Raw genomic sequence first — 19729 nt, forward strand, 5'->3', positions numbered from 1 at the left:
AAAATGGCTCATTTGAATTCTGCCGAAGGCATTCAGAATATGTGTGCTACCCAAATAATGACTATAAAAGTAAGTCTTTGAGAACGGGTTTCTCAAGCCAGGTGGCGCATTAGACCAGGGGCTCATCTCCTGTTTCCAAAATCCATCACAAACTGCTTGAGAAAGCTGTTCTACTCATAGACTGTAAAAGGTTACTACTGTACTGTTACCGTCCGTAGGCAACAAAGGCCTATGTTATTATCAACTACTATAGGCTATCAATTAGGGATGGGCGATATGGCCTTAAATCTATATTGTGATATATATTGCAGCCTCTTGTGATAACGATATACAGTATATTATAATAAAACCATTTCAGAACAGGTTACACAGACCCTGCTAAACAACTGCTAAATTTTTTTTTTTAAAGGGTATATGTAGTTTTGAGAACATATATTGTGCAAAACTGTAAGTATACAACATCATTTTGCAGATAAATAAAATTTAAGTACACTAGCTGCAGAGATCTTAAGTAGGTCTAATGTTTATTATAGCTTTGAGCTTATGAAACCCCAAATTTAAAGTTATAATATTGTCTAACTGATGTCTTTTCAGTTAAAAAGAAACACAACAACGATTCTTAAAATCGGGCGTAGACAGAGATTATGTGTTAACGTTACACCACTAAGATATATTGGAATGAGAATAATACGCGCGCGCTGGTATTCAGTGATGTCATGTTTCGTTTTGAATTTGAGGTGGTAGAACGGATTAGTCGAGTGTTAATTTACCGAACCGTTACCCCACACACTCGGATAGTTTGCTGCTGTTTGTCGGACGGCTTAAATCCGAACCAAGTCCAAATTATGGATGTTGCAGCTGAGCTTTCACTTTCAGCCGTGTTTACTTAAGATGACGACGAATATGCGTTGCAGCCGGGTTTACCTCGCGGCCGCGGGTAGATTGCGTCATCATAGCTTGTGTAGTAGAGCCATCTCCCAACCCAACTTGGGGAATAGATTAACGGCGATATTTTTTTTATCGCGCGATAACGGCCCACCACTAAAAATAAATAAATAAAAAGAAATGGGCCTACAGTGCTCTTTATCTGGCATCATAAGCATAGTTGTTATTTATTTATTTATTATGGCGATTGTCAATTTTCCCGCGACCGCGAGTCTTGACCCTGAATGACCCTATGATGTCACTCGTTGTCACTTGGTCGGTCAGTCAGTCAGTCAGTCAGACAGACTCCGATGTCTGACGAGAAAAGAAAACATCTTTCTGGCCATGAAAAACGTCAAAAGGAGAGACTGGAAGAAGAGAAGAAACAAGAAGATAAAGGTATGTAAGCCTAATTTTCCGATACCTGTATGGATAACGTTAACCTATCTGCACTAACAAAAGTTGTTAGGAATTGCTTCATATTAACATTAGCCAAAATCGTGCTTGTATTAACTTTCATTATGCTACAGTGTTTACATGCTAATAACATGCTGCTGCATGAAATTGGTTTAGTATCATGCATATATCATTCGATTTGGTGTTAAAGCAACAACATGGAACTTTTCCTCTGCGGTCGCCCTACAGGTTGGAAGCGGAATTGTCCATTACCGCTGTCGTAAAATGATTTACGGTTACTGTATATGAAGCATGCAGGTTTTTTTCATATGGGCAATGACAATATTATTAATCTTCCCCCTTTCATAATTTATACATGTTTAGTAGACTAAACATTTTAACTCAAACATTTGCGATTTGCATGTCGATTGCAATGCTCAAATCTGAACGAGAAGGATAGCGATAGCATCCTAACCATCTAAAACTACCATGTTAGTGTTTACTAGCTACCAGATTGATAATTCGCTCATCTACTAGCTGATTCATGAAGATAAATGGAGGACCAGATAGTTTCCGTAACGTAGCCAGGCAGACAACAGATTAGAAAAACTAAAGATAGTATGCAAGCAATTTACAGTTACTTACTAGTTCAACAGCATGACGGCCAAGTCAGCATCGGTCTGGTAACTCTCCTCCTCCATAAGCTAACGCCAGCGAGCAAACGCTCGACCAATATTGATCCTCGTCCTGACTTTCAGTTTATTACTCTCCCTTTTCCTCTTCCGACTCTACTCCGACAAAACCTTGGACTTCTTACGTTTCGCTGCTGCTTCAGCCATGACGAAAACAGACGTACGAAAACAAACGCGCTGGTTGGCCACATTTGAGGAAGTGGTGGGCAAAGTGACGTATGCCGTAAAGCAGTCGAATTTTGTAGTTCTTTTTGAGCTCTGGTTACTACCCGCACCCCGAAGTTACATAGTGCCAGTAAAAGCGATACAGACCCCGTCAGGCTCTGGCAGACGTCTCATTCAACCTATTGTAAGTCGATGTACTATCACAAGGGTCTTGGAAATATATTATGAAGGTTGAAAAGTTACATGTTGTTGCTTTAAAGCATTTAACAGCAATATAAACCTAGTTTGGCTTCTACACTAAAGGGCTAAAGTTAACATTAATTTATTCCTTATATCCAGGAGCACTTTTAAGTTACATGCTACCAGTAAACAAAGCACCAGCTGTTGGTGAGTATAAAGGGGTTGTAAAATGATAACCTTCTGCATTTTAAAAATTAATTCTACCTTTATATATAATTATTTTCTTTATGTCATTGCAACTCCATCAACCACATATATTCCTAGTTCACAACACAGTCATGTCACTCAAGAAGCTAACAATGTTGGTAAGTTCTGTGTTTTATTTTAACCTAGAAATAGACTTACTTTTTCCCGAGGAGACGCACACAAATACATAAGTACTAAATTTGGATTTGAATAGTTCTATTGAAATGTTACCTTATTCTTATTATTGTTTTAATTATTATTGTTGTTACTATTGATCTTGTTTGTGGTGTTTTAGATGTTATTGTTTTGTTTATTTGAAAAATTCAAACATTTCAATGTTCTATTTATTATATTATATAATATTTTATTTAAATGTTTTTCTATTTGCTCTATTTAATTTAAATTATATATATATATATATATATATATATATATATATATATATATATATATATATATATATATATATATATATATATATATATATATATATATATGCTGTAGTTTGTGACTCTTAAACTCTGTTGTCAAATAAATTATGTTTGGTCAGTGAAAATCACTTTATCAGTGTTTTTATTCAGCAAGTTCCTCAGTGTGTATTCAGTCTTGCACTGCCACTCAGCTCAGTCAGTGGTATCATAATTTTTTTTCTTTTAGACATCAAACATAGTAGATATAATAATAATATGTACCGTATAGTTATTAGGTAGTCATTGCTTTTCTTTAGGTCTTAAAATGATCAAAGGGGCCTCCAACCAAATTTTGCATAGGGCCCCCAAAGGTCTAGGGCCGGCTCTGGGTGCTTAACTATGGAAACTTTGCTTTTAGTGTAATTGGTGGCTCTTAAAAGAGCCGTTTGTAGCACTAAGCTTAAACTCCAGGTTGCCAGCTGAGAGCTCCCTCGGTGGAGAAATAGGAGGTATATGTCTCCCGGACACGGATGGCCTCCCGTGCGGAGTTGTTGCTGCCCACTCGGGTTACTGGTGTCTTGGAGGTCCTCCTCAGGAAATTATGCAGGACACAGGTAGCCTTCACACAGACGTCCACATTTGCAGGGCTGACCCCAATGACTCCTCTTCCGTATCTGTACATACGCCATTGAGACGTGAGAATACCAAAGGTATTCTCAACAATGTGACAGCCTGAAGTTGAATACTCTGCGCCTGCCAGAGTGGTTGGAGCCAGGAAAAGGCTGCATGAGGTTGGGGCGCAGTGGGAAGGCCTCATCAGCAACAAAAACATGTGGCTGCGGTCCTAGATGCTCAGCTCCCGGCAGCAGAGCATCCTGTGGCAGGCCAAGACCAGTAGTGCCCAGCCGAAGGTGGATTTGGACGGGACACCGCCATCACTCGTCGTCCCGTAGCTGCCCACATCCACTACCTGAAAGCAGTATTGGGCATCTACCACTGCCAGAAGCACAACTGAATAAGTCCCCTTGTAGTTGAAATACATGGACCCTGAATTGTCAGTAGACTTAATGACCACATGTTTCCCATCAATGGATCTAAGGCAGTTGGGGAAAGCCCATCGCTGGTAAAACCCCTTTGCAATGCTCAGCCAATCCTCCGTGGTGGGCACTGGCATATACTCCTCCACCATGGAGTCCCAAATGGCCCTGCAGACCTGGGGGACAATGTTGGACACAGTGCTCATTCCCATGTGGTAGCTGGCAGCAATTGTGCGATAGGAGTCCCCTGTGGACAAGAACCGCAGGCAAAAAGCCAGACGCTCAGCAGGAGATATTGCATGGCGGTAATTAGTGCTATTCATCATGAGCGGCCCCACTTTTGACAGCACGCTGTCAAACTGCTCCGTGTCCAGTCTGAAGTACCGCTGGAATCTCTCGTCATCAAGCCGCAGCTGCTGCACCAGCCAGTGATACTCTCCGAACTGATAACGGTCCTGGAGGGTGGCATGAACCCAAAATCTCAGAGTCCGACGTCTTCTCCGCAAATACAGTACAGCAGCACCAAACGCAACAACTTCACGATGATCCATAATGATCCAGTGATGCACATTTGAGGATGAGCGCAACTTTTAAATATTTACGAACGCTCGTTTTAAGTGGGAATGCAATTCATTCGCCCATGGTAACACCGATTTGACCAACTGCACAGATGCAAATAATAATACTAATACTAATAATAACAATAATAATAATATTAATAGCTAATTATTATTTTCCCCCGACCAAATATGACCAAAACGGTTATAAAAATGCTGTCATTATAAAAGGTTTATAGTGTCAATGTATTGCTTGTTTTTTTTCTGTTTACATTTCATGGTGTGACACAGACTTCAGAGCGGCCAAAGTGTCAACGAGCTTCTCCGTACTTTTTGACAAGAGTGCTTGACAGGGCAGCCAGAGCTTCTTTGCCGCTCAAGTCGGCAGCGGTGTGAACGTACAGTCTTAGTCTTCCCAGGTGTCTCTGATTAGCCACTCCCCCTTGTTATCTTGTTTAGCCTGTTTGCCCTTATATTTAAGCCCTGGCTAGGGAGACAAAAGAAATTTATTAAAAAAAGATCCAGCACCAGAGAGAGGCAAAGAAAAACGCCTGTTCTTAATTTATGTTGCTTTGAACTATTTTCGTTTTGTACAGTTTTTATGAAGGTATTTTTGGTGCAAAACTACTGAACATATGTGAGAGCGGAATTTGTAGCTGTAGAGCATACCCACCAGTGGCGGCTGCTGGTCTTTCAAAGAGGGGAAGCCCATTTTCGGCCTACATCACAAATTTTTATTTATTTATTTATACGTAAATTCTACGTTCCTTTTCAAGAAAATGCTCTGTGAAAAATGAATGTAATAATACAATAAAGGTATAAATAATAATATAATAAAGTATAATAATATTACTAATAATGTTTAATTATTTTAATAATTATTTTTGAATTATTACTACTAATAATATAAAAAATATAAGTAATAATATAATAAAGGTATAAATGTATAATTGTGTGAAATGTATTATGAAAATTGGCTAGCAATTTTGACAAGCAAATACCAAGAAATTATTGCAGCAGTTTGTCTTTGAAAAATCTGCGTTGGGACTGAGCTCGAATAGCTTCAACATCAGCGACTTTTTATTGAATGAAATCGCTGTCTTTACTTTGTATTTTGTTATTTGATCTTATAGATTCTTGACAATTAAAATGATGTTGGTTTAGGCATCAGAGACAAATCGTGTATCTATATAGTCAAGGCTAAAATTTACATGATTCCATTTTCTAAGTACATAAGCCAGTTACACAGTTCTGTGGCATGATCAAAGCAATTGTAAGACATTACAATATACAGATGTCAAAAATTGACTGCCAGTATGGCGACCACAACAGAAATCACATGATTTGAAACAGTAACTGAAAAATGTCTATGTCTTCAGAGTTGATTTTTTTTGTTATTTTTAAGGCTAACCTCTGTGTGATCCACATTTTCAGCCATATTTATGGTCCTCCTTCCAAGACCTGCTTGCAAGAGCACTGCCTCATCCTTTGGGGTTTTGTCTGTGTTCTCAGGTTGCAGTTCCATAAACTTTATAGCTGATACACGTGGAGTATCCGCTGACTTTCTTTTTCGTTTCTGGCCTCCAGAATACAAAGATGGGAAACATCTTGGAGGAGGCATAGACATTTATTAATCAGTGAAAATCTAAATATCAAAGTAACAGTTTTTTAATGAATATAAAACAGTGTTGAGTTGTTGTTGTTGTTGTGTAAAATTGTGTTACACTGTAACTGAGTATTTCTTCTTATTAAGTAAAGAATAATTGATGACGGGGCATTGAATTATTACAAAATATTGCACTGGAGTTAATTATTCCACTTATACAACGGTTACCACACCTTAAATCATTGTTCAGATATTGTATTTCAAGACATTTGTCAGGTTTTTGTCCTTAAAACGCTCTTGTGTGTAGGACTCATTTCTTATGCATCTCATCCCAAGCCTCCATTGCTTTCTCAATTGTTCATGTTAACTTCATTTTACTTGAAAATACATGTAACTTTGACTCATAGGTAAGTGTATTTAACTGTTCAAGCTCAATTAGTAAAGCACTCAGTTCAGTTCTTACACAGTTCTCTTTTGTTTTTTCTTTGCTGTTGAAGTCTGTTTGACCTTTGAAATATTTTAAATCATGTGGCGAAGTGATATGGAACTGTAATGCGGTCAAGACCTGCCTTGAACTACTTTAGCCATGCATTTCCCTAAAAATAATTGCACACCTAGAATATAGAATATTCATCAACCAATCAGATTCAAGATTTCAACAGCTCCATAGTATAAATGAAGATAATTCAGCACAGCACAAATTCTATTCTTATTTTACAACAGGGCTGAGTGATTTCTGGAACGTTTCCTACGTTGTGTTAAAGGTGGGGTAGGCAGTTTTTTTCAAAAAAACTTTTTCCCAAATTTGTTTAAACTGTCTTTATATACCAATACATAATTAAAATGTAAGTACTCTGAAAAAGAGAGTATAAAAACCGAGTGTCTGTAGTTTTCTCAGGGCTGCAATAAACACAGCTACTTATTCCATTCACTCCCACCCCCTCCCTTCTGGGCTCCTTCCAAAACCACGCCCCCAAAACACATGAACGCGCGATGCCGACCGCTCAGCTGGAGGACACTGTAACAAAATTCAAATTCTCCTGGTGCACTATGGATGAAGTTCAGTTTAATCCAAGAATTAATACTGTGCAGTTCATGAGTGATGGCCCACTAACGCAATATAGGAATAGGAAAAATTTCTACTTGATGTGCACCTTGCCTTTTCTTCGTGGCATTAAGGAGGTAACATGGAACTTTTCAGAGAAGGCACATGGAAAAGGCGCGCCAGATGGTGTTGTTGGCTCAATGAAAAGGATTGCCGATGCATTTGTGCTTCAAGGAGGTGATATCCAACACCCTGAAGAGTTGTGTTCCTTTCTGACAAAAGCAAATTCGAGTGAAATTCCATTGGGTGTCAGAGGCTGACATCGCCAGGGTGGATGAGGCTGTGCCAGGTGCTTTGCCAGTAGTCAGAGGCACTTTGGGTATTCATCAAGTGACAACAAACACCCCTGGCAAGATCTTCTACAGAGAACTGTCCTGTTTTGCCATCGAATGGGACTTTCCTGTGAATGTGAATCACCCTCAGTCTTAGATTATAATGCTGAAAAAGCTGCACCCTCCACCACCATTCCGACACAAGAGGACATGGCTGGAAAGATGGTTATAGTCTCTTATGACAAAAAGCCTTTTGTTGGGCAGGTACTGAAGAACGTCGGGGAAGAAATCGAGGTCTCCTGTATGCAACAGTCTGGGACGAAGAATTGCTTCATATGGCCCCATATGGTGCTCTTTTACTTCCAATCAGATATCATAGCTGTCATCTCAGAGCCAGAACCATCAACCAGTCGAAGCTCAAGATTGTCATCTGAGGACTGGGAAAGATTCATATCGGTCTGAAAAGTATAAGAATGACCAGCTCTTTGTGGTAGTGGTGTGCGTGGGTGGGGGATGTTTGTTCATATGCATCAAGAATAACAGGTTTGTCTTCATTTGTAATGGTTAAGTAAAGGGATGAATTTTGTTGTAGCTGAAAGGCAAAAAACTGTGTGAGGAGTGTTGTATAATATCAAGAAATGCAATTACCTGCCTCCTTGTTTATTGTAGATGTAGATGCCTTTTTGTTACTCATATTTAGCCAATGTATTGGATATAATGTATTGCATTCAATGTTGTAATTTATTTTGTTTGTAAAAGATGGCTTATATTGTTTTGGCATAGATGTACAGGAATTGGTTAAGTATGTATATGTGACTGTGCCAACCCATGTTAAGAGCAGCAGAAAAGTGCGATTATGTGTGTGCGCTAGACTCCTAGAACTTTAAATGAACTCAGCCATCTTAGCTGAGTTTACTGGAGTTCAAGGACATGAAGAGATGGACTGCTTGCACCTGCCTGGAGAAGGATCTGGGAAACTTTGGAGGAGTGTTAGGCCGGCTACACACTGGCTGCGTGGCGTGAGCGTGGCGTTTCTGAAGCGTGTCACGTGTGGCGGCTGCGTCGCGTTTTCTGTGTCTTTGCACACCAGAAGCGTGTCTGACGCGGCGCTGCTGCTGCTAGGTGACATATTGGTGACATGGGGAGAGAGTTGTGGAAGGCCTATACTTCATGTTAAACATAAATATATAGCAGCAAAGACAACGTCGGCAGTGTTGACGGCAATATAGACTATAGAATATTTCGTTCTGTATTGACAGGTGCAGTATTTGAAAATCGATAATATTTTTTTAAATTGCATTTATATTTGCATTTATGTCAAACCCTAGACACTTTCAAACATCAAAATTTATTAATATGTATTCGTTTCAAAATGTCATATAAACATCTTTTCCTATTCAATTTTGCCTGGAAACGCTTCCAAGACGCTTGCGTGTCGCGTGAAAAATAGGCGTCGGTTCTATTTCTAGCAGGCACGCGTTTTCCGCGCGGCTCGCGCAGGCAGTGTGCAAGCTCTAACCTGTTAACATGGGAGCCGAAATAAAAACGGACACGCCACGCAGCCAGTGTGTAGCCGGCCTAAGCCTAATGCCTGTTGTAAACAACAGAAGTATAAAAGACTGATGAACTGTTTGCCTCTGGGGATACTGATACGCCAGTGCCCCCGACGCCTAGAAGCCTAGAGCTGAGGACAAGAAACCCTAAGCAGAAGATAAGAAGCCCAGAGCTTACCTTTGATTCAAAACATGATTATTATTTTATACTTAAATGATGAAGTTTTATTTGCCTTTAAATTTCTTTTAATTGGTTACTTTTCTTTTTATAATAAACAACAATGTAATTGATTACAAAATCTGCCTTCTGAGACTTAGATTTATGATGCTGGAAGACTTTTAATGAGAACATACCACAGGGGAGTCTTCTGACCAAATTGTAAGTACCTTTTGAATGCTTATGGTTTAGGTCAGATTTGACTTTCTTTACCTTACCTGAGAATAATAAATAAATAGGTAAAAGGTGTTAAGAGTAAAGTACACACCATAAAACAGGAGTTATACATTTGATGAAAGATAATGTTACTGTTTGTCTCCACAATGTTACTGTTATTTGTTATACGTTTTTCGTGAAAAAGTGATGAATCTTTTGATATGAGCTATTACTGTAAATTATATGAGATTAGGTTGTTCATAACCTTTTGATAGCAGACATGAATGTTACTGTTCTTTTTTAACTGAATGTTAAAAACTGAAATTTTCACTGTAAATTATATGAGATTAGGTTGTTCATAACCTTTTGATAGCAGACATGAATGTTACTGTTCTTTTTTAACTGAATGTTAAAAACTGAATTTTTCACAATTTATCTCACTGTTGTAAATCTGACTGATATTGTCATGTATTACATATAGCACGCCCTATGTGTTCCTTATACTGAAAGAGAGTTGAGTTGACTAAAAGAAATGTTCAAGTGTTGGGAAATGTATTCTACTGTTAATAAAAGGTTCACTTGAGATGCCTTGTGTTTCTTTGAAATCATTCTGAATTGGCCTACATCAATTTATTACATTAAAAATGCAATGAAACATTGAAATTGTACTATGTCATACGGTAAAACAAAATATGTCATATGGTAAAACATTGAATAAAAAAAAAAAAATACTTTGTTTGTTTACATGGTTCATGAAAATAATGGAGAGCTAGTATGATTAAAAAAATTATATTTATATATAATATGAATTATATATAAATATATACAGTATATGAATGCAAATATTTCTTAAATATATACATGCATGTGTGTGTATTTATATATACAAAATAATTATACACAGTACACAAACTTTTATTTTGGATGCGATTAATCGCAATTAATCTTTTGACAACCCTAATATATATATATAAATATATATATATATATATATATATATATATATATATATATATATATATGTATATATATATATATATATGAGAGGCCGTACAAGCCAAAATCCATATTTCTACTCTCACACACATACATTCTCCTTTCACATACATACATTTCTACTCTCACACACACATACATTCTACTCTCACACACATACATTCTCCTTTCACATACATACATTTCTACTCTCTCACACACATACATTCTCCTCTCACACTCATACATTCTCCTTTCACATACATACATTTCTACTCTCTCACACACATACATTCTACTCTCACACACATACATTCTCCTTTCACATACATACATTTCTACTCTCTCACACACATACATTCTACTCTCACACACATACATTCTCCTTTCACATACATACATTTTACTCTTATGCAAATGTATTCAAATTAGACATTTAATATTGTAAATAAATGTATGTAAGAAGAAAATGTATATATGTCTGAAAAAAATATGTGTATGTAAGAGAACAATGTATGTATGTGAGAGAGAGAGAGTATAGTGGAAACGGAAGGCGTATAATGGAAACGGAAGGCAGGTTTGGCGCGATCGGGGATAGGTCTTGATCAACATGGCTGTGGTAGATGAGGCAGGTGCACTTCAGCAAGCTATTGGAGTTCTAAGAAATATTTTATCATCTCCTGAAACGGTAACATCGTTGGCCTCGTCCCTTGAGCGACCAAGGACAGGCTCATCCGCACGTAATACTACATACAGCACGGTAGAAAGTGAGATGAGGGCACTTTTCAGGCCTGGCAGCTCGCGAGTCGATGCTTCGGCAGGTCAAGCTGCAACTCTAGGACAAACTGGAGGATTGCGGCAATCTTTGCGATATCAGACTCAGAAGCACTTTGGCAACTGGAGCTCAAGGTCAAGGAAAAGGTAAGAACAACGCACATTTAACGTTATAACCGGTTATAACTTAATACCTGAAGTTTAACACAAGGCCGCAAGCCAAATTATTTAGAACGCGAAGGATTAAATTACACGGTAATTTAACGTTATGCACACAAACTCGTGAAATGTACGTTTGCTAATCTTGCAATACACTTTGGCATCGCAGTAAACACTTTAGTGTTAGATAGTGTTTTCAAAACCATGTCCGTAATAAAAACGGTAGCAGCTAAAGGCCGCTAAAATGATTCGAATGACAGAAAATTACACAAGACGCGTTTTTTTTTTTTTTTTCAACGGGTCTGGTTTTGATGAATGCAACGTGAAGATAATAAACTGAGGATTGCGACGATGTATGATTTATTTGTGTTTTTCAAGCCCTCTCGGGGTATTTTCTCATTGAAAAAGTACGAGTAATGCATTTCTTTTCGCAGGGAGCTTGATTGACAGGTGATCTGACCAATCATACTTCGCCATCCGCCATTTTGTCCGACAAAGCAGTCAGGAGAGTTAGTAGATTAACATGGGAGGATTTGAACTTGAAAAACGGAGTGTACTGACGTCTTTCCGTGGTTAAAACAACATTCCTTCTTATGTTTGTTCATGTTTATTTGAGGCTATACATTACCTAGAAGGAAGAGATGATAGCTAGGTATTTATTGTTTAAATTTCTTTTAAAAAATGACCACATTTGAAAGGTGAGACTTTGTTTAATATGTTTAATATCAAACGTAACCGAAAAGTAACCTTTACGTCGGTTTTTTTTTTTTTTGCACCATTCCCGGAGGTACAGCTCGCCACACACACACCGCCCGCCGTGTTATTCTGCCATGTTTTCTCCCTTTCTTTCCAAACCGCGACAAACGCCAGTCTCCTTTCTCTGCAGAATGCCATAAATCCGCTCAACCAATCACAGCGCACCATTCCACGCATTGTAAACAGTAACGGTGGCGCTCTGACACCCGGCATCCTAGTTTTTCTTATCTACTTTGCACTTTTTGATCAACAAACAAACAACAAAAATAATACATTTGACGGCATTGATGAACCTGTGGTGGATTCTGCCGAAGGGAAGAAACGTAAACCATCGAAATCTAATCATTTACGTGAGGAGATTAAGAAGATGAGGCACGCAGGAGGAAGAGAAATGCCGACTGTTGCTTGTTCTCACACGACAGCGTCAAACTTCTGTCGAATGCTGACACGTTAACCCCAGGAGATCTTTTAAAAAACTTTCAATTCTTGTACTCAAAGTCAACGAAAACCGAGCAGGACCTAAGCCATTTTACAGCTGATCGCCGTCGTTCAGAAGGTATTTCTTAGCGATGGCGGATTGAATGTAGCCTGTTTAGTCCAGATTAGTATTGACCGAGTTCAGAGGCTGTCATATGTGGATCAACTTACTTTGTTGTGTATTTTCAACAGTTTCAATGTGAAAAATAACTTTTATATTGATTCAATGGATTAATTGCATTAAAAAAAAAATGGATTTATCACATTTATACTATATTATTCAGAAGTAAACATTGTAGCTGGCAGTGTGTTTATGTCAGAATGTTTATTTTTAAACCACAACCTTCTAAGTGCTTCTTTTACCGATATATTTAACATATCTTTTGCATTTCTCATCCAAACAACGTCAAACTTGGCACTGCACTTACTCGTGCCCAGACAGCTGTCGAGTTTGAACTCCATCGGAGTAACGGTTCGACAGAGATATGCGAATAACAGACAGGATAAATAATTCCAATTAGTCGTTAGATTAGTCGATTAATCGATAAAATAATCGCCCGACTAATCGTTTAATTAATAATCGTTTACCCCAGCCCTAGTTTGTAGTACATAAACCAATAATACAGTTGTCAAATAAAATGTGGGGAGAAATAGAAATTAGTTGTAACATTATTGTTCAGCAGTGTAATTGATTTTAATTTTATTTTAATTAAAAGGTGTTATTGTAGTTCTTTGTAGGACAACATTCGTTTTCTAAGGGTGCTTTCACATCTGTAGTTCAGGTCATTTGGTCCGGACCAAGGGTGAAAAATGATACTTTGTAGCATTTTTCAGGCATTTTGGTTCCTTTTCACACCAGACTGATCGCTCTGGTCCGAATCAGTTTATGAGTTGATAAAACGAACCAAAATGCAGTCACGTGACAACATCCACACCACTCACTGGCCAGATGTGTCTTTAACGCATTTACATAACTGCACTTCGTTTGGTCAGAATTAACGTGCGGGAAAATCCGGCAAATAACACACCACTGTTTACTATGGAGAGACGACTGCGTGGGCTGATTGTATCCTTCGTCATATTTTATTATATAGTTTGTCTACACCACTTCAGACAAACAATAATATTTGAGAATGAAGCGAGGATGCAGCTGTTAATTATTTCTATCAGGCTCCGCACCTCCTCACAAGTTTGTCTGTGAGTGCAAACTGTCAACAAACATTTCTCCTCATCCCATAATCACAGCGCAGCTGACTACGGCAACTGGTTTAGTCCAAAAATGCGCAGTTCTTTGGCAGTTGGTTCTGTTCGAGGTCGGATCACGTTCTCACCACAAACGAACCGCTCCAGAGTTCGTTTCAAAGCGTACCGAGACCACCTCTTTGAGCAGGTCTCGGTACGCTTGTTTGGTCCGCTTTTGGTGCGCACCCGAGTGCGATTGCCGCATTCACACCTGCCCAAACGAACCGCACCAATGGGGAAAACAAACTCTAGTGCGATTCAACCGAACTAAATGAGGCAGGTGTGAAAGCACCCTAATTATGTGTCTTCCATCAGCTTGTTAATTTAAATTTAAATGTATGGACTATGGAGTGATTTGATGTACTCCCTGTCACCAGTTTTAGGGTAGTGTTTAAGGAAATGAATAAAATTAATGATCACCAACTTTTTTTTAATAGCTGTGGTATGAATGTAAAAATATATCATCCTAAATTTTGTCATGTTTGATGAGTACAAATTTCAATTAATATCTGCTTTGTTTTCTAGGGCCAAAACACATTTTCATGATACTTTCAACAAAGATGTCATACTACTTCCAACGCCATCAAGCAGTGTCGTTGTCAAGCATCGCACAAAGCAACAGTTGCATGAACAAGGACATATATTGAATGGATTTGAATTCCAGAAATCCTGGGACCAGAGGACTGTTGCTGAACAAATAAGGGATGCCTTTGGAGAAAAGCTCTCTGCTGATGTGAGGTAACCACATGTACTTTGTTTTACGAAGTCCAACCTGTGATATAATTTTATTATAATAAAGAATTTAAAGGTAATGTCAATTCCAGCTGTGAAAGTTGCATGAAATTTTTATGTTTTTCAGCATAGAGTTTCTGATGGCATGTGGCCACAAATTGATTTCACCCAAACTGCGCGCTGGACAGGAGCTGGATGCGAGTCTCATACATAAAATATATAAATCAAAAGCCCTGTACATTAGACCATCAAAGCCAATTTTGGTAAGTTACATCACATTTGAATTGACCTACAGAGCATTGTAATAACAAATACAGCTGCAAGTGGCGATGATGGGCACAAGCCCAGTGCCGGTGCCACTGCCACTCTGGTGGCTTTAGGGCAACTCTGCACGGCGGGCAAAATGAATTTAAACCTGGTATGAATACGCCACATTTACTGCAGCAGCTGCCAGTTGGTGGAGCTATAACTTTGTCTTACATCCATGCAATCAGCCTGCTACGATGAACATACAACTGAAGTTTCATCAAAGTCAGTTAATGTATGCAGAAGTTATAACACACTTCCTGTTTCCCTTTTCGCGCCATTAATTCGTTTGAACGCCACAGCCAAACCGTTCGAGATATCAAGAAGCCTTCTTCAATTTAGCATCCTCAATGTCATGACTTCATGTTGACCAAGTTTGGTGGCGATCAGATTAATTCCCTAGAAGTATATCGAATTTTAGAGCATGCGTTTTCCAAACAAACCTAAATAGCCAACTTCTTGTTGGCCGTAGCTAATGTAATGCATTGTGCGGAATTTGTTTGGCTCAATGAGATCTGTGTTTATAGAGTTGCATAAAGAAATGTTCTTGTATGTGTCAAAGATTTCTGATCCCGTTATAGGGGGCGCCGTAGAGCCCGCCTGTCACGCCTGTGTACCAGCTTTGGCCCGGCTTTCAAACTTTCAAGAGTTTTTGAGCACGTTAAGGGCCCCAAAATTCCCCCAAACCCTGAACATAATAATAATAATCCTTAAAGGTGCAGTGTGTGGTTTTTTTTATATATATATATATTTTTTTTTTAGCGACATCTAGTGGTGAGGTTTGTGAATTGCAAACAGTCAGTTACTCACTGCGTATCCCTCAAATTGAAAACTCGAAGGAGAAGCTAAGGTGGCCGACGTAGGAACGGAAGATGTCGTCGCCTGAGTCAGCAGAGAGTAGCAAGTCAAGCAATGATGTTTCTTTATATTATATTTTATATTAAATTATATTTACTTAATTATTCAGTAAAACCACATGTTATTGCGATTGTTAATTTTACTTGTTCATCATTGTGTTAGTCTTTTATTCACTGACTTTACCATAGCTTGTTTCCATGCTAGTTAGTATAAGATAAGAGCTATGGATAAGAGCATCAAAGCAGCTAGGTATGGTGAAATAGCTAACGTTACGATGTCCGAGGCGTCGTTCAGACAGCATGTTTTTCTCCACGTTTGTAGAGTCAGGGACAACCTGAGTATTCTGCTGTGTCTTTTTCTGCTGCTTCTCATTCAAGTTAGTGACGAAACGCGCTCTGTAGCGCTGTTTGTTCGCTGTCGGCTACAGTAGAAACATGATGTCACGATATGTCGACCTTCATAGAAGGGGGGTGCCCGCGGTTATGTAGATATAAATGACTCATTCTAAGGTATTAAAAACATAACGGTTCATTAAGTGAGGTCTTTGTACACCACTGAAAACATAGTTATGGATCTTATATTGCATTTCTGTCAATAGATCCTCAGAAATATCACACATTGCACCTTTAAGAGAACAATAGGGCCTTCGCCCTTAGAGGGCTTGGGCCCTATTAACCCTTAATTGGAGCAGATTAAATGTTTTCAGTCATCTCTGAGATAATATTTAATTTCTGCTTTGTAGTTATGAACATATTAAGGAACTATGTTTTTGGATTTGCTCATATAAACTAGTGCAGCGTTAGTATGCCTGCTTCAAAATAAAGGAATTTAACTAACTGAGGTCTTATAATAGAAGGGGACAGCAGAAGTAATTGTTAGAAATACAATCAGAAATCTTAGTGGTTACAGGTACTGTTCAGTTTACTGTTGAACATTTTTGTATCTGAAAAAGTTTTTTTTATGTATTTCCAAGGATGATATTACAGGCTTTACCAGTGAAGACAGCAACTGTGAGGAAAACAGTGGTACACCAAGGCAGCTGCGCTCCTCATCTTTGACACAAAATAGACAAAGTTACAACAGTCTGATGGCTCCCACCTCTGACTCACCACCAAACTGTACTCCTGAAGTTCAATCTTTTGATTCGTCACTTGGGTCTGGAGCATTATTCTCTCAAACTCCTGCCTTGACCAATCAAAGAATCAGCTCCCCAAACCACAGCAGCAATTCGGCAAGCAGTTTGTCTAGCCAGCTGCCAGTGTGCTCACTGGAAATCTACCCTTCCACCTCCATTCAGCCTTCTACCTCATCATTTAGAGGAGGTGTTTCAGTTAATCCACCTCTTATGGATCTTACTGGCCAAAATTTCTCACCTATCCAGAGCAGCAGTTCCGCATTACCCTCTACCTCAACACACCATCAATCAGGGAACTATGATAACTATCTTACAGTAATGTCTGCACTGTCTGACATGTCTTCTGATGATGAGGAATTGAATCAGGCCATACTTGCAAGCCTACAGAGTGAAAGGTTAGTCCAAATTCAAACATTTTATGGTAGCCAATATCAAAGATGCAGTTTTGTTGTTGTGATTTTGCTTTTATTTATGTTTTATAGTTTTATTTAGGTTTTATTGGTTTACAGGTCTGTATTGAATGTAGTGAAGGGGTGTGTCACCTGCTAATTTACATGCATATGATGTGTTTATTGCCCCTTAAAGTCAACAGATGTTGTGCAGATTGTTCAAAGTTCAAAATCGTCAATGATCTTGAACAAAACGCATACCATTCTCTTAAAAGCATAGTAACTTACATTTATCTTGTTTGTTTTAGAAAGATCACAGGATGTCCAGTGCCACCAAAAGATATTTTGCAAGATCTTGCAAAAAAAATAAACCATCAGAAGAAATGCAAATTTAACATTAATCGATCATCAGTCCTGGATGGAGCCATTAGAGGTTTTAAACGAGGGACATACGATCCATGTCACACGATTTCTGTCAGGTTTTCTGATGATATGGGTGTACCTGAGGAGGCTGTGGACTTAGGTGGACCAAGAAGAGAATTTCTAAGAATTCTAATGGAGGCTTTGCTACTATCTCCAATGTTTGAGGGAGAAGAAGATAAAATGAACTTGGCCTTTGACAGTACTGGTATGCATTGATCGTAATCTCACAGCATTGATTATTTATTACATTAAAAATCACGGGTATATGTCAAGTCTTTGTATGCATGCACTGTCTCACATTCATAATATTGTTATTTTCTCTAGCCATGAGAGAGGACCGGTACTTCATTGCAGGCAGGGCCATAGCAGTTAGCCTTGTACACGGCGGTCCTCCGGCAGGCTTTCTGTCCCCAACCCTCTTCTCTTCCCTTGTTGATGGCCCAGAATTGGCTAAGCCAGTTTTGGAAGATATTGCGGATAGTGACCTGCACGAAAAAATTAAAAGGGTAATTTGTTTTCTCAGTTTTACAATATGTTGTGGTTTATGTGTCTGTTTCTACACTAGAAATTTAAAATGTTTGTTTATTACAACTATTGGTAGATCGATGAGTGTAAATCATTTGAAGAACTGCTAGAATCAACTGAGCCACTCGAGGAGTATTTGGCCACTACTGGCTGCCTGAGGCCACTGCGAAGGTTGGAAGACAAGAATCAGCTTGTAGATGACATCCTGATGTTCCAAGTGATACACAGAGTGCGTGGTCCTTTCGAGAGGTATCCCTTAGTTTTTTTGCTTTTCCAACAAGGAACTGAAATCCATGCAGACTGTGTTCATGGTTTTCTGTGGACCATTTATGTAAGCGTTTAGTGTGCTATACTTGATAGCACTTTTATAATTATGAATTTGACATGCATACTTTAGTGTTGTAACTAACCTGAAGAACAGTAAATGTACATAGACTTTGTCAACTTAAGTCACCAATTAAAACAAAACTGTCAACTTAAACTGATTTTTTCCAAGATTTCGTGATGGACTTAAAACACTTGGTGTGCTGGACAAAATACAAGCTCACCCGGAGAGTTTTCGCCCCCTTCTATGCTGGTCTCCTACAACCCTCACAGCTGATCTGGTTGATAGCCTCTTTAACATTCGCCTATCTCCAGTTGGCAGCAATAGAAGGCGTACTGAAGAAATTGTCGTTCCTTTCTGGAGAGACTACCTTACAGATGCAGAAGGTAAAAGTTTTAAGCATTTGTATAAAATGAAATGTCTTCTCATTCGAAATTGATAATGCACTGCATCGTGTCATTTGTATATCAGTTAAAGTCCCTGTAAAGGCAATTCTAAAAAAAAATTCTAAACACATTATAAATGTTAGAAATGTATTGCTAAAACATATTACAAAGATTGTGAACTGTGAAGTACTGAATTGTGGAGTTAGACCGTTAAACAGTTTTTCACCATTGCTGTGTTCCGGATTTTTTGGGCGGGGCTAAAACGGGGGCTCGATGATGCACTGGAGCCCCTGAGCTCCTGGACACGCCCCTACTTGATGACGCACTGGAGCCCCTGACGCTGCCCCTCCCCTAACAATATAAATAGAGCACATTCATTCACATCAGTTTGCCGATCGCGAGTCACTGTCAGGACTATTAGTTACTACAGCTTACAGTTTACTAGCTAGCTATGCCTTCGTCACGGAAATGCGTACTACTTGGATGCGATCACGTACAAAACAGATCGGTGTCCTTATTTAAATTTCTGAAAAACGATCAAGAAGAGGTGGATTAATTTTGTGAAGAGCCACCTTGATGGACAGCTGAGGATCACCGCCAAAACCCGCCTCTGTAGTGGTAATTTTACACGGGATAGTTTTATAAACTTTCGTCGGAGACAACTGGGATTCACTGATAACCCGCTGTTACTGGTGAATGGGGCCGAGCCGACTATCTCCCGCCTCGGCCTTCATCCTCCCGTCGCGCCGAC

The sequence above is a fragment of the Scardinius erythrophthalmus genome (assembly GCF_964197995.2).
Source record: "Scardinius erythrophthalmus genome assembly, chromosome: 4".
NCBI classification, from domain to species: domain Eukaryota; kingdom Metazoa; phylum Chordata; class Actinopteri; order Cypriniformes; family Leuciscidae; genus Scardinius; species Scardinius erythrophthalmus.